The following is a 20,807-nucleotide window of genomic DNA, read 5'->3' on the forward strand; positions in this document are numbered from 1 at the left end:
TCATCAACTGGTTCGTGCCCATCCCTATTGGCGTGGGTGATAAAGGACAAGAGTCAAAAAGTGCTGAAACTTTGTAAATGTACAAGGAAATTCAGTATGGGATAGTGGCTAGAATGTAAAATTCCAGCTGAGGAGTTTCATGTTCAAATGCCATTATGCTCACCAGGTGACCTTCTCTGGGATACTGTTTTTCACCTCCTCAGTACAAGCTAGATTGTATGGCTACTATACAGTTTTCCATAAGGCATTCTTAAGGATATATATACCTTGTCATTTTTTTATTGAGCATGTACTATACTAGATTGAATCCTTTCTTAGCATATCAGTTTAGATGTTCATGGGGTGTATTCTGAATGGTGGCAGACATTACCAGGTTCTTTCCAGGGAAACCTTAGTCTAAACATGTTTCTCAACAAGGAAACAGTGAGATGGGGACCATACACTGGACCCAAAATGCCTTGGAAAACTGGTGTGTTTAAGACCTAATAATAAATAAGTGAAGGATTTTTTTTCTCCTTTGGGGAAACAGCTACTTATCAAGGAATAACAGCCATATTTATTATTATTATTATTATTATTATTATTATTATTATTATTATTATTATTATTATTATTATTATTATTATTATTATTATTATTGGATTTCTAGCCTGCCACTACCCTGAGGCTCGCGGTGGGTAACAACATGTAAAAAACCCCATAAAACCCCTAATACATAAAACACCTGAAAACAATCCCCAGCCCACCCAACCCACCCCACTTGATGGTGGCGGAACTATCCGGGAAACCAGGGGTCACTGCTGATGTAGATGTAGAGGGGTGGTTCTCAAAAGGGGAGGCGCCGGTCTCAACCATAAGCCTAGCAGAAGAGCTCCGTTTTGCAGGCCCTGCGGAAGGATGGCAAATCCCGCAGGGCCCGCAGCTCCTCTGGGAGCTCATTTCACTAGGCAGGGGCCAGGACCGAACTAATTGACAGCTTCATATAAACCATGACTTTCTGGAAAGTATAAAATGAGTGAAGATTCATGCCACAGATTGGTGTTGGAATAGCCTTTCCCATAATTCCCAACATATCATGGGACTTTGTCCTAATTAACAATCTGGACGCTGTGATCTACCATTTAAGTGCTTCCTGTTTTCTCCCCTTCTTTCTGCATTGCAACACAATTCAGTATGGTTTATTGGCTAGAATGTGAGCTTGCTTACAGCAGAATTTTCCTCAGTGTGAACATTCTAGTGGGTGGCAACTTCTAAAATGAACTAGTAGGATATGGTCAAGGAACATAGCCATGGACAGCACACAGACCGTCTGCTCTCAGAATTTTGCATGTGAGATCTAACCTGCTACTGCTTGCAAGCATGAGTTCAGTTGACACCAGGCTTAGAGTAGCACAAAGCAAAGCTGTCTCTCTTCTTTGTCATCCTTGCAAGAATCTTTCCATCCCTCCAAAACTCTTAGAGGCACAGTTCTTTTCACACTCGTCATCTTCAAAGTGGGATTGATGAAAGATGAGACAACGGCTCCAGCAGAATCTGACATGAGCAGCAAGTGGCCAATTGTACAGGATGTGACTGTAGACCACCATGGCAAGTGTTAAAAATATCTGAAACGGCTATTCTGAAAGGGAGAAAAGTGTTGGCAAGCTGTGAACTGCAGAAGCTGTAGAGAAGGCAACAACTACTAAGAGCCTTTAGTGGCATTATGAGTCAACTGAACTGTGCTATTCCTCCTAGCTCCAAATAAAACTTGAGCTTTCAGCTAGATTTTTTTTCTATGTGGAAACAATGTGCAGTTCTGCATAGAATGTGTTCTGTGTGAAGATAGAAGATAAATCTATTTTAGGAATGCTTCTGAAGTTGCTTCTCAAATTCTAAGCTCCAAATTAACTGCATGATTAAATCTTGCACTGTGATGAAGCCATTTTAGGTACCTCCTCTATTTTCAACAGGAAGGCACAAGACCATTGGGGGAGGGGAGCAGCTGTTTGCTGTCCAGTGTTCAGAGTTCAGTTTTGGGCACCACAATTGAAGAGGGATGTTGACAAACTAGAACGTGTCCAGAGGAGGGCAACAAAGATGGTGGGTTTTTGGAGACCAAGATGTATGAAGAAAGGCTGGAGGAGCTTGGTCTGTTTAGCCTGGAGAGGAGACAACTGAGAGGGGATCTGATAGCCATCTTCAAGTATTTAAAAGGGTGCCATATAGAGGATGGAGCAGAGTTCTTCTCTCTTGCCATCTGATGGAGAGGCTGATTCTGTGAAAATTCAAGGAGGTGGCAGGTTACAGTGGATGAGCAATAGGGTTGTGGATGTCTTGCATGGTGCAGGGGATTGGACTAGATTACCCAGGAGGTGCCTTCCAACTCTATGATTCTATGACTCAATCAGGGAGATGTCAGAAGACCCAGAGCTGTCTTACCACCCCTTCCTTTAGGACAGTGGTCCCCAACCTTTTTATCACCGGGGACCACTCAACACCGGGGACCACTCACTGGGGACCACTCAACGCCTTTTACTGAGGCCCGGTGGGGGGGTAGTTTACTCCTCTACTCTCAACCACTGCCCTAACGCTCTCTGATCGCTATGGTAATGTTTAAACATCCCTTCAAAATAAGCTTCAGACACGCCACAACAATGAAGTGTGTTGTAAAGGGCTGGGAGGGATGAAGTAAAGGGCGGGGGGGGAAGAAGGCGTCCTTCGGGGCCCACCTCCAATTAGTCGAAGGACCACATGTGGTCCGCAGCCCACAGGTTGGGGATCGCTACTTTAGGGTACAGAATGGGATTGGCTTATTGTTTTGCGACTGAGCAGAAATGTTTTGGGCTTGTTACAATATGTCATGGGATAGTTCTCTCTCTCTCCCTTTCACTTGCTTCATATTGTCTGAGGGAGAAGAAGATTTTTAAGTAACTAAAGGCCTGATATGAGTAAACCTATAAAGATAAGTTAGAAGGTAGCCAGTTTAATGTGTGCTGATTATTATTATTTTGGCAACTCTTCTGAGATATCTTAGGCTTCAGAGAGCTAACTAAGGCTGATTCTGCACTTACTTTTTTTTTTCCGGTGTGGATCCTGCTGAATTCAGATAGATTTGAACTTGGTCTTCCTCTCCCCCCCCTCCCCATTGAAACAGAAAAGTGTTCTTCATTTGATTGGGAAAGCTAAGAAGGGGAGGGGGGAGCCAAGTCCGGACACAGCCTATTTCTTTCTTTCTTTTCTTTTCTTGAATGGGGGTGGGGGATTGAAGACAACAGAGCAGGAAGAAAAAAAACCATGAGGCAAATCTCTATCCACAGAACTGAGGGCTTCTGCAGTTTCCACAGAAAGAAAATTAGGGCTTCCTCTTTAAGAAAAGCTAACAGCCTTGGCTGGCTTGGCAGGTTTGGCCAACCAGAACTGCTCTACCATGGAGTCAATTGGCCAATCAGGGCTTCTCTACCACAGAGGGAGTGCTTTCTCATCTTCCAATATAGAGGATTAAAGGCACTCCTGGATATCACGAAGAAATGGTAGGGTGACTCCGGATCAATCCTGCTTGGTGTAGAGGGAAAATTAAAATCGCCCAAAATCAAAACGGAAATCGCATTCTGTGTAGATGGCAGGGACTGAATCAACCTGGGATTGGAATAAAAGCTCCGTGCAGTTTGCACCTAAATCAGATACTTCAGGCTGTTTGACTCAAGTGTCTGGTGAATGAATTCTTTCCATGCTGGGTGTCAATGCCTGAACTTTCATGCTCACTTTTCTAGGGAAAGAATCTTAATGGGAATCATCTTCCAAGACAGTTTGCCATGCAGAATAGGATAAGCAAAGAGTGTCTAATTGTATTGTTCTGTGCCCAATATTGAAATCCATTGGTTAGCCTCTTAGGATAAACAATTTACCTCTAGGGAGTAGGAACCAGTAGGAATCATCCATTTGGTCATGTTTATCTTTTCCTATTTTGTACAGTATAAGGCAGGGGTAGTCAAACTGCGGCCCTCCAGATGTCCATGGACTACAATTCCCATGAGCCCCTGCTAAACACTGGCAGGGGCTCATGGGAATTGTAGTCCATAGACATCTGGAGGGCCGCAGTTTGACTACCCCTGGTATAAGGCATATGCCATTCACGATGAATTCTTAGTTTATTTCCATCTCTTCCTTGCACTGCCTTACAAATGTGCAATAATATAAGACTGCTTGGAAGGAAACAGAACAAAGCTTGAGTCCAGTGGGACCTTTAAGACCAACAAAGTTTTATTCTGGGTATATGCTTTTGTGTGCATGCACACTCCTTCAGATACATTGAAATAAGACTGCCTCAACCATTGCATATAGGTAGAGCGAGGGTGGGGATACAGACATAATATTATAGAAGAGTTAACATACAGGTGTGATAACAAAACTTTGAGACTAACAAAATTTACTGCTCGGTATAAACAAGAACTGAGTGACTTGGGCTTCCCCTATTTATATATTATGGAATTATTCTGTGGAAAACTTGTTTTTGGTTTTCATTTCTTACCCAGAATTCAGTTATTAATGCGTTTGATATGTCACAGAATATGAAAGAAATACCTTTTACATGTAGAATTACTAACCCTGGGCTGAAAAATCCTGGAGATCTGGTAGGGAGGGAAGAGAGCTTAATAGATATGTAATGCCAGAGAGTCTACCCTTTGAAGCTCCCATTTTCTCCAGTGGAATTGATCCCTGTCATCTGGAAATCAATGGTCAATCCAGGAGACCTCTAGGTTCTACCTGGAGGCTGGCAGATTAAGGGTCATAAAACTCTTTACAGTACAATTGTCTATTCCTTCTTAAACCAAAGGTAAATAGACTTTTTCCTTGTGGATTTGAGGATGAACCACACCATTTATCAGCATTACCTTTAATGTGACTAATTAAGATTTACTTTACTCCACTGCAAAAAGTGCCTATTTATTCTTTTTTCTGTACTCCCCATTTTTAACTAGCTTCCTGTCCATTACATTTATTTCCTAAGTCCTTAGATTCCGTTTGTTTGCTGTACTAATAAGGAAAATTTGGATCTCACCCTCCTTTCTGAATTCTGTGAATAGACAAGAAAGCATGTAGATACTGATGCCTGGTTTTCTAACTGGGAACTCTGGCTGAACAGTTTGTCAGGATGACAGCTGGTTTTTCCTTAACCATTTTAGGTGGCAGGTTGTTAGCATATAATGCTGTGGTAAGGCACTCTTTCTCCTAAAACAAGATGGAATTGATGCAAATTGACTTGTAGGAGGGGATGCTGGGCTAAGTACGACAAGCACACATATGGGTTGGCTTAAACATGGTCACAGCTTTATTGGCATATTGTGTTGGCCCAACATGGGAGAGGGAGCCTGCGTATGTGATCAACTGACCACAAGAACCCTGACCACAGCGGTGCCCTGGGAGCCACCCAGTTCCACCTCTGGGAACACAGGTCCCCTTGCCATCCAAGGGTATCCACCTGAGGTGCCAAAGACAGATGCAAACCTCCTCTGGACCCACCCCAGGTCACCTGGCCCATTTGCCCTCCCCTGCCGGGTCAGCCCTGGTCGCAGCCAGCCACCTCTTATGGAGGTCCCTGATTATGAGGAGTTCAATGCCCTTGACCGAACTCCCTCCCAAACCATCCATCCCATGTTAAAACCATGCCCCTCAGCTGTGATGAATACATACAGTAAAGGCTGCCACCCCAGGCCAACATGCTTTATCTTAAATATCATAACAAAACCAGTATATAACAGGGTGGGAAGCTGCTCACTTGGCTGCCGCAGGAGGAAAGGGGGCTGGGCTCCTGGCTTCAGTGCCCTTTATAGTGGTGCTTTGAGCCCATCCCACATCCCCTTTGTGCATGGCGTAGCTCATGCCATGCATGCCTTCTTGGCTGCCGCAGCAGCACCCTGTGTGCGTCTTCCTTGAGCCTGCCCCTCTGCCGCATCAACGGGCAGGCTCCAGTAAGTCTTCACCGCTTTTACATTAAAAACATTCAGTTGGTAGAAAAGCAGGGACTGCATAAGAACCAATCAACTGAAGCTCCATCTTCCTAAGATTAAGGTACTGTTAGTCAATCACAGAATCTGTTTATATTTATAATAATGTTTATATTCCATCTTTCCCTTGTGGCTTAAATTAGTTTGCAATTCCGAATTTTAAAGCACAGTACAATAAAATCTTGACCTCACTTCTTAAAGGGATTAATTGCATCCCATTAAAATTAATTAATTACATCTCTTTGAAAGCCTTGGTGAATAAAACAGTCCTAAAAGTTCTTTATAAGGATGGCACAGAATTTTTCTTGCAGGAACAGTCAGCTTTGAGATACTAAAAAATGCAGGCTCACAGATGGACATATGGCTTTCCTCTGCAGTACCCAATTTAGGTTGGTAACTTTGCCACTTATGGCTATGAAAGTTGAACAATGAAAAAAATCAGACAGAAATCAGAGGAGAATCGATTTGTTTGAACTCTGGTGTTGGAGAAGGCTTCTGTCAGTTCCATGGACAGCATAAGTAAGAAAATGATGGTGTTACTTCCAGGTCATGCTAAAAGAGATGCTATAATGCCAGGGATGCCTATCAAGCTCTGCCATTGCTCTGGGGAATTTTCTCCTATTGCCCAACTGAGTGACAACAAACAACAAACAACAAAAGGAGAGGTTGAGACTATGAGCAGGAAGCTGGCAACCCTAGGTGAGACCCTAGGCCCTTGGTGATGTCACTTTCAGGGTGCAGACAGAAGTAACTGTTCATTACCAAGGTGCTTTCTCCCTGCCTCACCCCCAAAGGGTCCCTGGGGTTCCAGATACGTGCCTGACTATTACAGGTGGATACTGAACAAAACAGGACCTGTTTAGTGGTGGTACCTCCACTATGGAATAGTCTCATCATAAAGATTTTCCTTGATGCCTATTCTTTATACTTTATTCTGCACCAGAATTTTATGCAGAACTTTGATTAGTTTAATTGGACAGCTACACTGTAGTTGTTAGGCTGTAGTTTTTATTTGTGTTCTGTTGAGAGAACTGTGGCTCTCCATCCTGCTATTTTATATCTTACCTTTGTTACATGCCTTTGTTATGAGCGGCTCTCTGCCATTTTTAATATGCTGCTACATTTTATTTTGATGGTTTTTATGGGTCTCCCCTGTTATTTTATATGGCTAACCATCTGCCACAGATAACTGGTGATTTTATCTCTCTGCTCGACTGGTTTTAAATTATGTTGTTTTAATTTATTACTATACTATTTGTACCGCTATTCGTGATTATTGAGCTGAACTTACTTTTCTTGCTTTATGCTGTGTGCTATCTTAGGTATCTCTGAATTGAAAGGCAGTAAATAAATGTTTCCCCTACTCCCATATTAAAATTTTAGGAGTAAAATTGGTATAAAATGTTGAACTACAACACTAGTTTGTTTTTGTTTTTTGTCATTCAGAAGGAAAGCATTGGGACTTTTCAAGCAGATGTGAACTCTAAAGTTATGGGTTTATGCTCTTCTACAAATTTAGAAAAACAGTGCCTGAAAACAATATTGATACAGTTATTAGGATCACATCAGTTGCAGTGTTTTGTTTTGTTTTTAATCAGTTTTTAATCTGTTGATTGGCAATGTCAAATGGGAAAAGATATAGAAAAGCAACCATAAACTGCAGCATACAGCATGTACTCTGATCTAGAAATTCTCCTAGTAAAGCTTGCTGGACATGGCCTGGCATCCCCTAAAGCAGTGGTCCCCAACCTTTTTATCACCGGGGACCAGTCAACGCTTGACAATTTTACTGAGGCCCGGAGGCGGGGGTAGTCTTTTGCCGAGGGACACCTAAGCCCCTGCTCCACTTGCTTTCCCGCCGATGCCCCTGACTTCCCGCCGCCTGCTAGGGGTGCTGCCAGCAGCAGCTGCACTGTGCCATGCCGAGGGGGAGCCCCAGCCATGGCGGCCACTGGAGAGCAACAAAGGTGAGCCAGCGGCAGAGTGGCAGGGCAGCCCCCGAGGCAGCAGCTGGGGAGGAGGACGAGGAGGAGCCTCAGCCTGGTACCAACTGATCCCGGACCGGTACTGGTCCCCAGGCCGGGGGTTGGGGACCACTGCCCTAAAGTACTTACTGCAGAAGACAGCAATTTTTTGTCACTATGCAATGATGTCATTTTTAGAGCACCCCCTTTCCCTCCCCTACACACACACACATTTTTTTGCTGGACTTCAAGGCCAGTCCACAGACGCTGATGCAACAATAGCAGGATTGCATCAGCCTTACAGATGGGCATAAATAGTTTCCTTCCTAATACAATGATATAGCTTTTTCTGACGCACATGAGAATACACTCTGAGTACAGAACTTAATGATAGTGAAGGTATGTATGGGGATACCCTGTTGGCCATATGGGCAATTTCACCCTTGATTTTTTTCAAAAGAACTCTCTTATTTTTACAGAGTGGTGACTTTAGGGACATAACATAGGAATTGGTCTTTCCTGGTTGACTGGTCACCAATGAGTGCATTATAGTTCATGTCTGTGCTGTTGCCTTTACACCCAGCACAGTCCCCAGGCTGCAGCCACCTCCAGTCCCCACAAAGAGCCCTGGGCATCATCACCACTGCCACAAGATCCAACATAGTTCTCCAGCACCACCAGCACCTGCCAAGGTTTAGTGAATTCTCTGAGCTTGTGCAGATAATGCAGCTTTACTGAGGGAGGGGAATTTAAGTCCATGTATGTATTTGTCTGAAAATGCAGGTAGCTGCACCCACTGGTGAGCTGGTGTCTTATTGAGACCCTCCCCCCAACCTCAGGGCCACAGTGCACAGACTGGGACCCTGAACCAAGGGTCTTCCACATGCCATTTCCCATCACTGTGATGAATTACAAATGATCAAAGGAACAAACCACACGTATATAACATAAAACATAGCAATGGTGGGAGGGAAGCTGTCTCAGTGGTGATCAGCAGTAGAATATCAAGGCCTCTCCACATGACACCTTATGAAGGAGCCCATAGCCCTGCACCCCACCTTGTGCCACTGTGCATGTCTCATGGGTGTGCATGCTGCCAGTGAGCCCATGTCAGTCACTCTGGTGCAATGGCATGTGGTAAGTCACAGCCACTCTTTATTGGGTATAGAGTATAAACCCACATGCAGTTGGCACACAAAATAATCTACACCCAGTTTCTGTGTTACCATTAGTCAAAAAGGAAAGAAGAAAAAAAAAGTTAGTCTCTTCCATCCCCAGTCTTGTGGATCCTAATTTTTCCAATGATATTATAGCCACACAACTTTATAAATACCTAGTTCAGGTCTGATGCTTTTCCAGCACCATCCCCATTCTTATTTACTGTTATTTAAACCCTCATACATACCCTAAATTCAATTGGGATTATTACCAAAAATGCATACAAATGTGTCCTGTGACACATGTATATTCAGCAATGGAGAATGAGTTTAGCAAGAGGTTGGCAACTTGGCATTTAAGGATCAATTTGCCTGTATGTATGAGATAATTGTACCCTTAAGAACTCAAGACAGACAACAGGTAGTTATAATAAAATAATAACAATCTTTATTGGAAAGAAAATAATAAAATAAATAGACAAACATATATCTAGCAATCTAACGGATACGAAAATAAAGCGGGATAAGGGTTGTAAGTATATTTACCAGTCTTGAAGAGTAGTGAGGCATAGATATGACACAACCAGCCAGCAGTGTGAAGGGTGTTCTGAATAGGTCCCCATTAGATGCATGCTTTGGGCTTGGCAAAGCTACTGTTTATATATGTTTTTGGGAGAGGGGGTATGTGACTGAGACCAGTTGAACACAGGATGGGATTTTCCATGGGGCAGGATATTAGAAAAATATCTCATCTTGGTGAGGAGATTTTAATTGATAACCCATCTTGTCTAGCAGTAGCTAGATGTTTGGGAAGTAATTTCCCTTGACAGATAGGCACACAGTGAATTATAGATGCGAGGTTGAGAATCTTGCCCAGGAAGCTTTTAGGCAAACAGAAGTATGCCTGACCCCATGCTCAGCAAATACAATGGGGTAGGGGGGTCAGTGAGAGGTGAGCTGGATATGTCTTGGACTGAAGCTGCTATGTGAACCTGTGACAGGGAAGATGGGGTCTGGCTGTGGCAGACTTTAACAATGCTTAGCTTGGAATAAGCCTAGACTATAGATGAGTGTTGCTAGTTGTTCATAACAGCATGCCAACCTGTAGGGCAGGGTCCTATCATCCGTAAAAGGATATATAGAAATTATAATATCAGTAGACGTAATGACCAGATTGTACACTCCAGAATGACAACCCGGCCCTAGCCAAACACCTAGCAGATGAGTTCCATTTTGCAGGCCCTGCAGAATTCAAGACTTTAAGGCCATACACAGCCTGGGTCCTGCTTATCTGTGGGACCGCTTCATTGCTTATGCCCCCTCGCAGGATCCTTCGCTCTGTGGCTATGAATCTACTGGTTATCCCGGGCCCCCGGGATGTTTGTCTTGCCTTGACCTGGGCCAGGGCCTTTTTGTTCCTGGCCCCAACCTGGTGGAAAAAGCTCCCGGAGGAGCTAAGGGACCTGTCGGAATTACCAGCTTTCTGCAGGGCCTGCAAGATGGAGCTCTTGCGCCAGGCATACAGTTGAGGCCAAGGCAGAGCCCAGGTCCCGTCTTGGATCCCTTAGATCCATCGGCCAGCTCCCTCTCTCGTGAGACCAACGTTATGACCTCTGACTGAACAGGCGGGGGTTATAGGATTAGAACGCCATCATTGTTATTATTGTCTATCATATAACGGGAACTTATGGGGTTTTATTGTTATTTTAATGTTTTATTGTGGACCGCCGTGAGACCTCCTGGCAAATGGCAGTATACAAGTTTAAATAATTAATAAATAAGGAGTCTGTGTTATTCATGTTATCCAACATGTGCCTTGCCTCTGACACACAGCACTTGCAACTGAAGGTAATTGACCTGATCTTTCCTTTACAAAGGTGCAAATAAAACAAGGAACCAATCACAGAAATAAAGGACATGGGTTGAATGCACTGCCTGGAAGTAAAATCTGTAATTCACTGTCTTGGGAGTAAGCCTCATTAAATAAAATAGGACTTACTTCTGAGTAACCAGGTTAGGGCTACATTCTCATTCCCCAAAGTATGGAACAACATTCCTCAGACTACAATAATGGTCCTGAGCTTTGGAAGGAGTGCTTTTCCACGGCTGTTTTGGCCTCCCAGAGATGCTCTTAAGATGGTCTGCTGAGTTGCAAGTTCTCTTTTTTTCAAGGAGCTTACTCCCAGGAAGAAGAATTGCAATCTCATTCCACTTGCAGTGGCCCCATTAGACTCATTCTTTTTTTTTTCTTGGGAATTGTGAAGAAAGAATACATATAATTGCAGTCTGCAGCTTCTACAATCAAAGTTTATTAGTATTATGCATAGGGGAAAGTACAAAATTGAGACAGAAGGTTAATCACTGGGTAGTATTACCCAAAGCGTGGAGGGTTGGTGTCTTGCCCTAAACAGATCGCCTAAAAAAACCTCTCTGGTCTCTCCAATTTGCTTTAATCACACTACTATGTCCTGAGCTGTCTCTGTTGCTTGAACAGATTCTACACATATAGTTTTGTGCAGATGATTGGAAAACTTGTTTTTTGTACCATTTTTTTTCCAGTTAAGGACAAGAAATACCAGTATGAGGCTAACTAGTTTGTTAATGGCTGATCTACATCAGGTAAATAGAGAAGAGCTGGTTTTTTTTAATCCTGGTTTTTACTACTCAAGGAGTCCCAAAGCAGCTTATAATCACCTACCTTTCCTTTCCCCACAACAGACATCCTGTGAAGAAGCTGAGGCTGAGAGAGCTCTGAGAATTGCGACTAGCCTAAGGTCATCCAACTGGCTGCATGTGGAGGAGGAGTGGGAATCAAACCCAAGTTCTCCAGATTAGATGCCACTGCTCTTAATCACTAGGGTAAAAGTACCCTGGCTCTAAATTTACTGTTGCCTCTGACTTTGTTTGCAGTCACCTGAATGTAAAACAGTGCTGAGAGCGGTTAAGGCTCACCTCTCTCAATCCCTCCAGATGCAATACTGCTCTTGAGCCTTATTTAGAATAGGTACTGCAGTAAATCAGTACTCCAGTCCAATATGCTGGGAACTATATGGTGAGTTTAGTAACAATGGTATCATACTCAATTTACCTACAATGTGTGTACACATAGAGTTGACACCAATATTAGATAAAACGTAGGGTCAAGAGCAGATTTTCCACTAGCATCCTATGTATCTCATAGGTTCAAGTGCATACACATTAACATTTGCAAAGGGGAATCCCTTTTGACAACCAATTGCTTGGGTCCTATGAGTGCCATCTATTGACAGCACTGGAAGATAAGTAATTGATGCATGCTTGAGCCTAGAATGAAGAGAGCTTCAGCATATCCAAACTGGGTTGGCCTCTCAGGATGGGCACTTCAATATTAAACTTTGAGACAAATTGTAATTAAACTGCATTGGGGCACAAAGATTATTTCCATGCTCATACACTCCCACCTCCTCCTGCCCTCACCTGTGGAGCTTGATTAAAAATTTTCTGGTTATATCAAGCTCTTCTTTGCTGTGATATCCAAGTCGAGGTGCCTTTTAATCAATCTCTTTGTGAAAGAGGAAGAAGAAATTGTATGCTTGTGAACATGGAAAACAATCTTTATTCATACCTCAATCCATCTCAATGCACCAATGGAACAGCACTAAGAAGATTTACAATTCCCAATATATTCAGTATCTTAGTCCAAGGGAAGTGTTTTTAGGATTGCGCCTTCACAAGATTGACCTCCGTAAAATTCTGCGAGTCTGGAAAAGTAAGATGCAATCAGCTTTCTGTATGTGGTTCTTAACACTAGCAGGTACTTGTTAACTGCACATAGATACATCTTCCATTGTGCACTTCAGGGTAAATGATGGTAATCCTGTCTTATGTTTTCATCTTACAATCATTTTTATGTGTTCCTACTTGGAGTGGTGGGGTCTACTTCTTGAGGGTACCCTTGACTTCATCTTACCTGGTTGTTCTTGGGGTTTTGTCTGTCCTCTTCCTTTCAGCTAAATGGATTTTCTCAAGCTCAATTGAAATTGCAAGGGAAGAAAATGAAAAGTTTTGTGGATGGGCCTGCATTGCACAACTTTAAAAGGTATGTCAAGAGGCCTAACCAAATGAATAGGTCAAGTTCTCATGGAACAGATTTAAATGTATGAAGTTGCTTCTGCAAGCTGTGTACTTAATGAGTCAAGGGGGGGGGACTATTTCCCTAATAGTTCTGTTATTTTGCATGGGTATTTATCATTATCATTATCACCACTCATCCTAGTGAGCACCAAGAAAGCTGCCTATTCGTCACTGTGAAAGGAACCTGGCTGAACAATACATCACACTGTTCCTTTTTAATAGGCTCTGAAACTCTTGAATATGATTTATATTTTTCCATATTTTGTTAATTTGAGGAAAGCTCTCCCATATCATGGATATTTTTCATCCTCTCTCTCCAATCTACTGCCTCCTGTCTGTGGAAGACTTAATCTCCACATGCTATAAAGCAATGGACTTAACCCCCCCCCCCAGATTCAGGGTCAACTTTTAAGTAAAATTTGTAATTTGGGACCCAGAATTTTTGTGAAGAAGCTTAATTTTTGTTGTCTCTATAAGCATGAGCATTCATGTAGACAAGGAAAAACAGATAAATGCAAATGAACTCTGAAAAATATGGATATTTGAATTTCTCTTTGAGGAAGGTCCATAACATGACTGAGGCCTTTTCCATACCAGGAATTTGTCCCAAGCACTCATCTGGGAGTGGGCCAAACTTCCACTTTTGCATGACACTGACACCAGTCTGGGGCCATCCCAGGCCTGGCCCGATTTAGGTCCCATTTGCTCCACAGCAAGGAAATTGCCCTGGGCAGCAACAGGACATGTGTGTGGCCTGGGCTGTATGACTAGAGGACAGTTGGTCCATTCTGGCCCAGCTCCTCCCCATCCATGCCCGAGTATGGCATCCTGGAAGGGACAAAATATGTCCCAAGTGGCTCTGCTGTGCTGTGAAAGATGAGGTACACTGAATTAGCCACCTCATTCAATTGAAAAGGTGTGTAGAAATATGTCTTCAGGCACATGGAAGAGTCTGGACTGAGTGAATAGCTGGAAGCTAGTGTCAAGAATATCATGCTAATCTTGCTTTTCTCATGCTAAGCCTCCCAAAGCAACATCTTTAATGATTGTCTGGAAGAGATATATACATGTAAAGATACACATGAAAGAAAAGTCATCTATATTTTCTCTTCGTCTTCCTTGTAGTGCATTAACATGAACCTTCTCTACCTATTTCTTCTCCTGGTTGGGATTGGTGCTCATATTAGTCACCAGGGAAAGGTGCCCAAAACAGCATTCCCTGATATGAATGATCCACACTCTCCACAGACCACCCACATCATCCTGTCAGTCTCTAAATCACTGATCATCATAAGCTGACAAACATGCAGAGGAAAGGCATGGAGAGTCAGGACTGCCAAGAGCCATCTCCAGATATAAGTACTTTCCGTCATACTATCTAGACCCATCCCAAACATCATATGGAAATGAATAGGTAGCTTGTTTAGCTTTTTGAATGCCCAGGTTGAACAGAAACCCTGGAATTTTGTCCCTCTAGTTCATGCTTCTTGGCAGCCCTGTGGGAGATCAGAAATTCAGAATTATGGGAGTTTCCATGCAGGATCTTTGCAAACATTAAGGGCTGGACCATTTTTAACAGCACACTTCTTGTGATTGCAAAATGTATTCGAGCCTGCTTGAACACAGCCTCATTTTGTCCCTTGTTTACTGAGCAAGAGAATTTAATATTAGTCATTTATATGATTACTTAGATTTATGGCTAAATCCATTTGCAATTGGATTCTATGTGACACTCATACAGAGTAGTTGCTAACTATTGTATTCATTAATTTGAACATAACAGATACTAAAACTAAGTGTAATTGCACTTTCAATATGTTGTCTGGGAGAGGATTGTGGCTTAAAGGGAAATGCACATCTGGATTCCCAGGTGGCTATGTTTAGAGACTGTAGTAACTGAAGGGGAACTCTTGTAGTAAAATAAACTTTTCAAGGGAAAAGATGAGGACCAAAAGATAGAGACTCTTTGGAAAATGAGGGGTTTAGAACTTTTTAAAGACACATTAGCAGTAATTTTTGGATTGGAAGTGGGGTGGTGGGTTATTTAGGAAGATTTTATATTTTTTTATAACAAAAATTATGCAAACTTTTCTTGAAAACCTCAGAGAAACTCTTCATTCTGTTCTGTTTAGTATAGCACTATCACCACCATTCTAGCAGTTATATCCTCATAAAGCCATTGATTTCAATGAGTTTAGAAAAGGATAACTCCTTGGGAGCCTGCAGAGTGTTACCTCAGCTTTACTGATAGCTAGAAGTGACAGAGAAATCCCCTCCTCTTGCTGAAATTTGCCACTGCCAAATGGATTAATTTTGAAGGTTATCGTGGAATCTAAATTGTTAATATATGGACAAAAGCAAATCTTAGAATCCCCTCAGATTCTTGATGGATCACTGCAATTAATGTTTGCTACCTCTCCCCACTATTCTACAAGAAAGACTGAACAGCTGATTCAACTCTTCAGGCTAAGTCAGAAGCATTTAGACACACAGTGGACACTCTTGATAATAAAGTGTCCGAGATTGTTTAAAAGACTAATGATGACCAATAGTCCATATACTCATTCAACTTTCCCCCAGGTTAACAGGTTTTGCGTATTTTTGAATAATTTCATGAGCCAAAAGAAATACATGTGTGCATCTTGGGAAGTGATGCCTTTTCCCCACCATGTTCAACTCTATTCCCCAGCTAAAGGTTCCCAATGACTAGGAAAAAAGATTCACTAAAAGCCAGGAAAGACAATTCAAGAATTCATTTTGTTCTCACAGAAGAACTTCTAAGTGAGTCAAGAGTAAAGCTTGCCATGTGTTTTCTCGGCAACAGTAAGAGAAAGAATTTTTAATTTTTTGTTTATTAGTCAACAACCAGCAACGTTATTTCTGCTCTTAAGGAAATCCTTACAACTGCCTGAAATAGCAGGGGTCGATAAAAGAGTGTCGGCAGTTCTGCATTTCAGAGACTGGCTTCTGGGAGCACAGAAATCGCATTGTGCTGTGGAAAATCATTAATCTAAGTACAATCCACACAATTATACCACTATGATGACTTTTTGGAACTTTGACAGTGTGAATTTAGCACAAGCATTGATTCAGCTCTTTACCCATTTAGGGAGAGTTCCTTGGGGCGGTTTGCATTTGAAGTGAGAATGGAGTTCAGTATTGCTAGCTGCAAATATTAAAGTGCAGTTTGTGTTTTGTGGAGCTCTGCTGGGATCGATTTATATCCATAAGTAGGACAAAGTTGTACCCATAGACCTTATCTATGCATGCAGGAGAATAAGGTGGTTAAGGAGTAGGAGGGTGTTACAGTGGTAGAATGGATTATGCAACTTGAAATTATAGGAGGAAGATTATATTATTCAAAGTTCCCATTTTAATAATTCCCTGTAAGTGATTAGCACACCAAATCAACTAGGATAGAACCTCACTTTCTTTTCTTTTTAACAATGTTTCCAGGAAGTTTTGACATTAATCTGAACCAGCACTATATTGTCTACCACCTCATGCTGTTGTATGTGCAGACCCTAGAGGGAGCATGGTTCACTTAACTGGGAACATGATTAAGGAGAGAGCATTTATTTACTCCTGCCTTTCCCTTTGAACTCTACTAGTTGCCAAATCCAACTGCTACTTCTGATGTGATTCATCCAGGGCTGGATTTTACAGCAGATTCCTGATATCAGAGGGAGCAGGTCGATCGGAGAATCAGCTCACCCTTTGAGAAATATCACCGGCCTCTGGAAACTCTGAAGTAGAAGAAGTTCTTAGGATGGTGATTACACATCCCTTATATATAGGGATGGGAACAAACTGAGAAAATGTGTTTTAGTTTAGTTCCTAGTTCACATACTATGGATTGAATATTTTGGTGATAAATGAATTGGCTCAGTTTGTGAGGTTTGTGATTTGGTAGACCCCCCCCTCCCGTGAGATAGAGACACCAAACCTGCATTGGATTCCCAACTGTCTCTCTCCTGGGGAGATTTACAAGATAACACAGTTAAAACCCACTAAACCCCGTCCCTCTCCTCCCACCCTCCTAAAAGCTCACTGCCAATTATTCAGACTGGAAGTATTATAAAATAAATGTGATCTAAATCAAGAGGTGAGAGCCAAAGAGAAGGAGGAAATCCCATACAGTTTAGACAGCCCTGGTGTCAACCATATACCTGGCAGTGGAGTGCCATTTTACAGGCCTGGCAGAATTTACACATTTCCATCAGGGTTGAGATCTCAGCTGGCAACTCACCAGGTTAGAGCAAGGGCCGAAAAGATTGAAAGTCTTTGGGGCCAGGGATCACCAGCACATTGGTGTTGGTGAAGCACAGTGCTCTTTGGGGGACATAATAGAAAAGGCAGTCCTCAGATATGCCAGGCCTGGACTTTGTAGGGCCTTGAAGATCAAGACCTTGTTTACTGATGCCAGTCTAATGTTGGCTCTCCATGGAGTTCCCAAAGGTTATGTGCATATTGGGCATATTAGAGATTGTAGTAATTGAGGGGGAACTCTTGTTCAAGTTAGCCCCCCCCCAAGAAGAAAACTCCATCCTCAATTGTTTCCAATGGAAAATAAGTACACACACAAACACAAAGCAAAGGTAATAGAAGTTTAACAGAACACAAAGTCCTAAAGAAGCTTTGCTGTAGAAACTGAAGGAAAGGGCATTTTTGCAAGCCCAGCATAACCACTTCAATGTGCTCAGTAATTTGGTTCCATTATATTGTTTTATCATTATGACTATATTGTTATTGTTCAATTTATAATGTTATCTTTATTATTATTTGTATTATTATTATCTTTATTATAATATAATTAGTATTATATTTATTATTGTTGTCTTTATTATTTATTATCTTTATTATTGTTTTTTGTTTTATGTAAACTGCCCTGAGCCTCAGGTGAAGGCAGTATATAAATATAATAATAAAATGAATTTAAAATATACATAGAAGTCTTGGTTCTTATATGCTGCTTTCTCTACTGGAAAGAGTCAAAGTGGCTTACAATCACCTTCCTTTCCCTCTCCCCACAACAGACACCCTGTGAGGCTGAGAGAGCCCTGATATTACTGTTTGGTCAGAACAGCTTTATCAGTGCTCTGGCGAACTCAAGGTCACCCAGCTGGCTGCATATGGGGAAGCTTGGAATCAAACCTGGCTCGCCAGAATAGAAGTTGACGCTCCTAACCATTACACCAAGCTGGCTCTCCACTTTCATTTTGAGGCCTTTAACTGCCTTCATGCTGCTATTCACAAAAATGTCCAACTTTTGTGGTATTAGCAACTTTAACAATCTGTACTTTTGTGCCCTTGACTGTATGTTCACCCTTTTCTCCCTCTGATGCCCATTTGACTGCCAGTCCTGTTAATGGTCCCTATACCAGGAACATCCTTACTTCCATTTCCATGTTTCAGTCCTTCCCCTAAACATCCTTCTGGTTTCTCTCCAGAGGATACATTGGCATTTCAGTAGATATTTCCACCTTCTCACATTTAAGAGGCTTATCTGCAAAGGCAGAGAGGCTGATAATCATGATGCTGATCTGCATTGTATGCATATTATTGAGCTGACAGAGGTTTGTGCTAATTTTTTTATGAGTTCTGAATGCTGATGCGTATTGTCAGAGTTGGGAGGAATCTCGCTTTAAAGTATGATGAAGTGATGAAGACAGGTGAAATCATGTTATCAACATGTAACCACAAGGTGCCGGCATATTCTTTGATTTGCTGTCTTCCCTTTGGAACCCGGGCAAAGACAGACATTGGCAATTCTGAACTACCTTTTAATATCTCCCTGAAAAGTAATGGATTATTATGCCATTGACTCTAAGCAGGACCAATTATTTTCGCATGATGGATACATATCTAACATTATGGTTTTTCCCCCTCTAATTTCTCAGAATGGCAGCCTCCAGCCTTCCTTCTATTGTTACTTGTTACTTTAGCTGACTGTTCTTAATGTTAGAAAATCCTTCCAGCTATTTAACCTAAAATCTTTCAATTTAAGACCATTACTTTTTGCCCTCCTCTCCATAGCCCTGGAGAACAATGGCTCGCTATAGTGCTCACGCCAACCTCTTTACAAATTTGAAAACCTTAAACCAAAGGGGGAAAAATCTATTGTGTGTTCATAACAAAAGAGATAATCAAAATCTTTTGCAAGAAACTAATTGAGGGGAAAAGACCAATTAGAGCAAAGGTAATATTCTCCAGTGAACATGTTTTGGCCTGAAAAGGGTCTGAAATGTTTTGTAGAAAAACACCCCTCCCAAGTCTATTTTTGTTATGTTTCTTCATAGTTATTCATACCTATCAGCTGCTGCTTCAGCAATTTTTTTTATTTCCAGAAACATAAGGTGTATCATTACCATGTAGTGTAGCAGCAGCAGCAGCAGCAGTAGTAGTACTGAACCTTAGTTGGTCAGAATGTGCTTTCGTCAGATTTTGTTCAAGTCGAGCAAATAAAGCTGATTCAGAGAGCTTACTCAGGACATCCTCCTTCTGAACTACCTTTTCACTCATTGATGTTGTTTAGGTAGCCAGCTCTGATTGACTATGTGGCGGTGTCACTGTTGATGGAAAGGGGCCATTTAGAGGGGAGAAGGTGCCCTTGCAAGCTGACTGGTTATGCACCATAGGGTTGCCAGTCTCCAAGTGGTGATGGGAGATCTCCTTGGAATTACAACTGATCTTCAGACAACAGTTCTATTCCCCTGGAGGAAATGACAGCTTTGAAAAATGGATGACATGGAATCATGTCCCAGCTGAGCTTGTCCTCCTCAGGCTCCACTCCTAAATCTCCAGGAATTTTTGAAGCCAGAGCTGGCACCCCTACCTGGTGGCAATCATGGCAATGATGCCTACTCATAACATACTGTGCTGAGCTACAGTTCCCAGTATAGGGATGTGGGGAAAGTATTGAGGACCCAATTTAGAAGACACAATTCACATGGACATGCTTGACTTGGGGAAGCAGGCAAGCAAATGGGCAGGGCTCTGTGTCTTCCCTGAGGCCCAAGCCAGCTTAGGACAACTAAGAAATGTATCTGTTCTGTAACATGATCCCCGCCCCAAGTATGGTGTGTCTGTACTTTTGTGATATAGTATAGAGTAGACAACATTTGAATATTTGAAAAGAAGAGAGAATGTTCCTGTGTTTCAGGGTGCCACTATAATTTGCATGAAAGAGTGATTGCTTCATCCCTGCAAATAGAGTTAAACCCATTGGACACCAAATGCCTGACACAGTCACACCATTGGCTTATCAAGGTCAGTATTTTGTACCCTGACTGAAAGTGACTATCCATGATCTCATGCAGAGGACTTTCATTATTGCCTTTCCCATGATATTTTAAAGTGGAGATGTCAGTATTGAACCTGGGACTTTCTGAAGTCAAAGCAGATGCTCTGTCACTAAACCCTGACCACTATTTATTTATTGTTATTTATTGTTATTTATTATATTTATATACTGCCCTCCCTGGAGGCTCAGGGTGGTTTACATAAAACGTATAAACAATACATGAAACAATCCATAACACATAAATAACTGTAACAATATTAATAACTGATAGTTGTAACAGTGCAAA

Source organism: Paroedura picta, chromosome 1 (genome assembly GCF_049243985.1).
Source record: "Paroedura picta isolate Pp20150507F chromosome 1, Ppicta_v3.0, whole genome shotgun sequence".
NCBI lineage: Eukaryota > Metazoa > Chordata > Lepidosauria > Squamata > Gekkonidae > Paroedura > Paroedura picta.